Source organism: Erinaceus europaeus, chromosome X (genome assembly GCF_950295315.1).
Source record: "Erinaceus europaeus chromosome X, mEriEur2.1, whole genome shotgun sequence".
NCBI lineage: Eukaryota > Metazoa > Chordata > Mammalia > Eulipotyphla > Erinaceidae > Erinaceus > Erinaceus europaeus.
Window position 1 is genome coordinate 22,606,157 of NC_080185.1, and position 6,494 is coordinate 22,612,650.

The window sequence follows — 6,494 nt, forward strand, 5'->3', positions numbered from 1 at the left end:
CTGCTTCTCCACTGAGCATGGGCACTGACAGGTTGATCCATACCCCAAGCCTGTTTCTATCTTTCCCTAGTGGAGCAGGGCTCTGGAGATGTGAGGGTCCAGAACACATTGGTGAAGTTGTCTGCCCAGAGAAGTCGGGATGGAGTCGCGGTAGCATCTGTAACTTGGTGTCAAAAAAAAAACATTTACCCCTTCAGCTTCATTACTCGGGTGAGACCTTTCCTTTCATAGTATACTCTAATTCCATCTCAGGTGCTTCACTTTCTAACAAAGTCCCAAAACCTAGATATACACCAGTTTCTATGAGAGAGAGCATATGTTCACATGTATCCATAAACTACTGCAAAATATATACCTGAAAGCAGAAGTACACTAGAGTTTGCAGTGAGTATCTCCCTACCACTTCCTCTCCACTATTCCAAGCTTTGGGTCCATGATTGCTCAACAATTTGTTTGGCTTTGTACGTTAACTCTCTTTTCAGTCACCAGGTTCCAGATGTCATCAGGATGCCGGCCAGCCTTCCCTGGACTGAAGACCCCACCAATGTGTCCTGGAGCTCTGCTTCCCCAGAGACACACCCTACTAGGGAAAGAGAGAGGCAGACTGGGAGTATGGACTGACCAGTCAACGCCCATGTTCAGCGGGGAAGCAATTACAGAAGCCAGACCTTCCACCTTCTACAACCCACAAAGACCCTGGGTCCATGCTCCCAGAGGGATAGAGAATGGGAAAGCTATCAGGGGAGTGGGTGGGATATGGAGATTGGGTGGTGGGAATTGTGTGGAGTTGTACCCCTCTACCCTATGGTTTTGTTAATTAATCCTTTCTTAAATAAAAAAAAACATTTATTTGTTTATTCCCTTTTGTTGCCTTTGTTGTTTTATTGTTGTAGTTACTGATGTCATCGTTGTTGGATAGGACAGAAAGAAATGGAGAGAGAAGGGGAAGACAGAGAGGGGGAGAGAAAGATACCTGCAGACCTGCTTCACCGCCTGTGAAGTGACTCCCCTGCTGGTGGGGAACCAGGTATGTGAACCGGGATCCTTACAAGGGTCCTTGCACTTTGCACTACCTGCGCTTAACCTGCTGCTGCGCTACCACCCGACTTCCCCACCAAAAAACTTTTAAACAAAAGAAAGTGTATGTGCTTTGAAAAAAGCAGAAACAGCCATGCCATGCAGTAATCTAGAGGACTAACAGTTTGACCCATTTAAAATATTTGTTTGTTTGTTTGTTTGTTTATAAAGAGAAAGAAAACCAGAGCTTCACTCTGGCAATATGATACTTTGAATCAATGTCGGAATCTCACTTTTGAGATTCCAACACTTCATTCACTGTGGCACCCATTATAAAGGGATGCTAGTCTGAGGATTTTTCCATAGAATCTAGAATCTGGAGAGGGGTTTGGAGAAATGACAGGTGAAGTTAATATTGAAAGACAAGAAGTGTGGGGTTTGTTGAAATGAAGATAAGACAAAATACAATCCCAGTTTTATCTACAAATCTCAAAACTTGAACTCCTTTTTTAAAAGAAAAATTTGTTTATATGTGGTCCAGGAGGTGGTGCAGTGGCTAAGGGACTAGACTCTCAAGCATGAGGTCCTGAGTTCAATCCCTGGCAGTACATGTACCAGAGTGATGTCTGGTTCTTTCTCTCTCTTATCATTTCTCATGAATAAATAAATAAAATCTTTTAAAAAAAAGAAAGAAAAATTTGTTTATCAATGAGAAAGAGAGACAGAGATAGAGAGAGAGCAAGAATATCCTTCTGGACTATGTGGTGCTAGGGATGGAACTTAGGGTCTTACATATGCAAGTCCTGCACTCTACCAATGGAGCCACCTTCCAGCTCATAACTCTAAACTTGTAAGCATTATGTTTTCCAAGCCCTTTGACTAGTTTGAGATTTAAGGTTGCTAAATAGCATAGGGCCTCAAAGAGGACAGATCCCAAAAACCTAATCTGTTTGGGTTCAACAAATGACTCTCAATACTTAAACAACTGGGAGAAAGTATAAGGTCATCAGAAAAAGAGAGGAATACAAGAATTGGATATGGACAAGAGACTGGCTCACTTAATCATGACCCTTTTGGTCAATATCATACCATCTCATCATCTAGGGCCCTAGTCATGGACCCCTTGAATTCCCACACAAATATGAGGGCCTAGACCACTAATGGACCCCTCTCTCCACCACCACTGGACACTTCCATCAGGAACATCAGCATAAGCCCTCTAGTGGGCCTTTCCAGGACCTTGCCTTCACCATAAACAAGCAATGATAGGGACTGTCCCAGTCTCCGAAGGGACTGCCCTGTCATTCCATGAAGACTGGTCCTGAAGTGAGTGCAGCCTTCAATGTTCCAAGCTGTGAGCTCAGACCAATAAGGACTCAGAGGTTACTCAGGCTCTAGTGCTAAATATATATATATATATATATATATATATATATATATATATATATATATATATATATATATGCTGTACATCGGGTGGATGGAGGTAAGTAGTTAATTTTATTAATAGAATTTTTCAATAATGGAAGCTACTCTATACCCTAATCCAATTTTCTAGCCGTTTTCCCTACTCTGATACCATTTTCTCAGATAATATATATTCCCTTTTGTTGCTCTTGTTGTTTTATTGTTGTAGTCATTAGTATTGATGTCATTGTTGTTGTTGGATAGGACAGAGATAAATAGAGAAAGGAGGGGAAGACAGAGAGGGGGAGAGAGAGACAGACACCTGCAGACCTGTTTCACCACTTGTGAAGTGACTCCCCTGCAGGTGGGGAGCCGGGGGTTCAAACCAGGATCCTTACACTGATCCTTGCGCTTTGCGCCACATGCACTTAACCCATTGTGCTACCACCCGACTCCCCTCAAATAATATTTTTATTCAACTACATGTTAGCTATCAAACTCAGGCAGAAACTAGCATAGTTGTGGGCCCCTAAAATGTGCCTAAAATAGACTTCCTAGCTTTCTTCCACTCTAAGGTCCCTAATCTCATCTGCTCTGTTTCTACTTTTTGATTCTTGTTCATTAACCATTTTGTCTCATTTTATATCCTCCCACCTTCCAGACACCAAATTTCAGACACTATCATGATCCCATCCTGACTTCTCTGGGGGAGACGACCTCACCAATGTGTCTTGGAACCTTGCCTCTCCAGAGCTCTACCCCAGTAGGTAAAGATAGAAACAGGTTGGGGGTATGGAACAATCTTCTAACACCGATGTCCAGTGGAGAAGCAATTACAGAAGCCAGAACTCCTACTTTATACACCCCCAAAACAAATTTGATCCATAATCCCAGTGGGGGAGAAGTGTTAGGAGGAAGAAGATAAGAGGGCTCTGAACTCCAGCTCCATCAAAACCTGGAGAGAAAGGAGGAAAAATGGAGGGGCATTTGGATGTAGTAATAGGGTTATGTGTGCCTTGGAGGGGAAGAAAGGACTAGCTCTGGAAGAAAAAGGGTGGCAATTATGTACAAATGTAGACAGATAGTTGTAGAGATGACAGTTAACTCTTGTCTACAACCTTAGGAAAACTGCACAGGCTTGCAATGGAGGGATTGGGGACTCAGAACTCTGGTGGTGGCAACAGTATGGGATTGTGTAATTTTGTAAGTCAATATTAAATCACTAATAAAATTAAAATAAATAAAATTAACAACATAAAATAATTAACAACATAAAAATAAAAGCTTTGAATGCTATGCTCAATTATCTAAATTGATCCTGTAGTTAACAGATGACTATGGAAAGTTTAAAGAGTTTGATGTGTTCTGAAGAACACCTGAGGAAGTCAGGCACTGTTTTCCTTATCTGAAAGGTAAGGGGGAAAAGGAATAGCACGGAGAAGTTGTAATAAGTATGGGTGTGGCTTAGAAAGGAAATAAAGGCAGGGTCTTAGAAATGAATAAAAATGGGCATCAGCCTCCACATGAGATCAGCCATCTTTCCCCAAGTGGCCCACATAGTTCTCTCATGTATGCCCTTTCATTTTCTTGATGAAAAATTTAAAATGTTAGGAGGGGGGACTCTATGAAGAATACATAGAGTTTGAGGGGATGAAACCTTTAACAATGGAATAAAAATCAATAACGAGTCTTATAAATACAAGAAAAAAGAAGGCATGGGACATATACTCAATGGAGATTTAAAAGACTATAATGTATCTTTTTTAACTAAGTGGATTGGACTGGCAGAGATTGTGATTAGTGAAGGAAGGAAGTGAAGGACAATTACAGGATGATTTCACTCATGTGGAATATAGAGAACTTGAAAAAAAATATTCAACTCATATCTATGACCTTGAAAGAACTATGGTAGAGGGGGTGGAGGCACAGAATTTTGGTGGTGGGAGTGGTGTGCAATTATACCCCTACTATCTTATAATCTTGTAAAACGCTATCAAATCACTATATAAAATGAGTTTGATGTGATGAGAATTGCACTCCCACCCCTAAAATTCTGAGTGCTTAGAACATTAGACCCTGAGAGCAGATCAAAGATAACCGTGCAAAGGCCTGGGTTTCATCAGAAGCTCTGATGGCTGGTAATTATTCCACAGCTTTAATTGGTCTGAGCCTTTTGCTAAGCCCCACTCTGTTACACTTGGCTGGGCAAGTTAAGAGCTGTCAAATCTATTCCCAGAGCTGGAGAGTGCACCAGGATTTTCTCGGAAGTTAGGATTTTATTCAAATAATTTTATTATAGGTTTTCTTGAAGGAAGGTTTTACATTTTTCTTTTTTTTACCCCTCCTCTCTTCTCTCTTTCTTTGTAGCATTGAGACATTTTATTATGAAAAGGTATTTATATTCATAAACTAATAAGAATTTAAATTTCATCACACTTGTACTTCATTTTTTAGCTTGACCTTCTAGTAAATCTTTAGCTTCATTGATTTTGGTTTCTATATAAGGAGATTCTCCTTTATCTGGGTGATTTAAAAGCATAATTCAATAACGAGCACCTCTTTTTTTCCCTTTGTTGGCAGTAGGGCTTATACCTAGTATTAATACTGCTTCCTGTTTTGTCATTTTGTGTTCAAACCCACCTCTGTAATAGCGACCACTGAAAGCAGATTTCTGCAGACTTTGAAAAAGTTGTTTTAGATGAGGCTCCACATGCTTCATGGCTTGCAAAACATAGTCACCTGCAAATCCTGCATCTGCAAGGGTCAGTTCAACTGCTACCACTGTGCTTGCCAAATGGCTCTTGTTTTTATTTTATTTTTTATTTTTTTAATTTTTTATTTAAGAAAGGATTAGGAACAAAAACATAAGGTAGAAGGGGTACAACTCCACACAATTCCCACCACCCAATCCCCATAATCCCCCCCTCCCATGGTAGCTTTCCCATTCTCTAGCCCTCTGGGAGCATGGACCCGGGGTCGTTGAGGGTTGCAGAAGGTAGAAGGTCTGGCTTCTGTAATTGCTTCCCCGCTGAACATGGGCGTTGACTGGTCAGTCCATACTCCCAGTCTGCCTCTCTCTTTCCCTAGTAGGGTGTGTCTCTGGGGAAGCTGAGCTCCAGGACACATTGGTGGGGTCTTCAATCAAGGGAAGCCTAGCCAGCATCCAGGTGGCATCTGGAACCTGGTGATTGAAAAGAGAGTTAACATATGAGGTCAAACAATTTGTTGAGCAATCATGGATCCCAAGCTTGGAATAGTGGAGAGGAAGTGTTAGGGAGGTACTCACTGCAAACTCTAGTGTACTTCTGCTTTCAGGTATATATTTTGCAGTAGTTTATGGATACGTGTGCACATAAGCTCTCTCTCACAGAAACTGGTGTATATCTAGGTTATGGGACTTTGTTAGAAAGTGAACTACCTGAGATGAAATTAGAGTGTACTATAAAAGGAAAGGTCTCATCCGAGTAATGAAGTTGAGGGGTTGTCATTCCACACGTGAAGTCTCTGGATACAGTCTGAGGTGAAGCATGTTGAGGTGGCAATCGTTGCTTTGGTTAGGTTGTGATCCGCGGATGCAATATTATTTGGTTTGGATTGGGAGATGCATACGGGAAAGTGGGCCCTATCCAAGGGTTCCAGGACTGGGGGAAGTAGGGGCTCTATCGTGAAGATGTGAGGTTCCTGCTGTCTTAGGGTTCAAAAAGATAATCGATAGTCAATATTATCATCACATTATTTGTTAATTGGGTTAACTTTGAAAAGTCCCTTTGTTATGGTTTGCTGTACAGTACCCAGTATCTTGTATATAGCTGTGCTATTGGATGCTTCTAATCTACTTGGTCTAGGCTTTTGAGAGTGTCTGCATATCAAATACATAGCCTATATATTAAAAAGATTCAGTTTGTCTTTTGAGAAACTTTGAGATATACAATTGATTTCCCCCTCTCATATTAATTAACTACTGATTTATATGTCTACATTTTGCTAGGAGTGTACATAAACACCATTCCCACCACCAAAGGTCTGTGACCCATCCCTCCCACCCACTCCCACCCCCCACTGGCCCAGGA

General features: G+C 41.2%; 1 pseudogene; it reads right to left on the bottom strand.

Annotated features, from left to right (window-relative positions):
* Positions 1-4,809: 4,809 nt before the first annotated feature.
* LOC132535793 (mitochondrial import inner membrane translocase subunit TIM14-like) lies at positions 4,810-5,316 on the bottom strand (annotated as a pseudogene).
* Between the last annotated feature and the right edge of the window lie 1,178 nt (positions 5,317-6,494).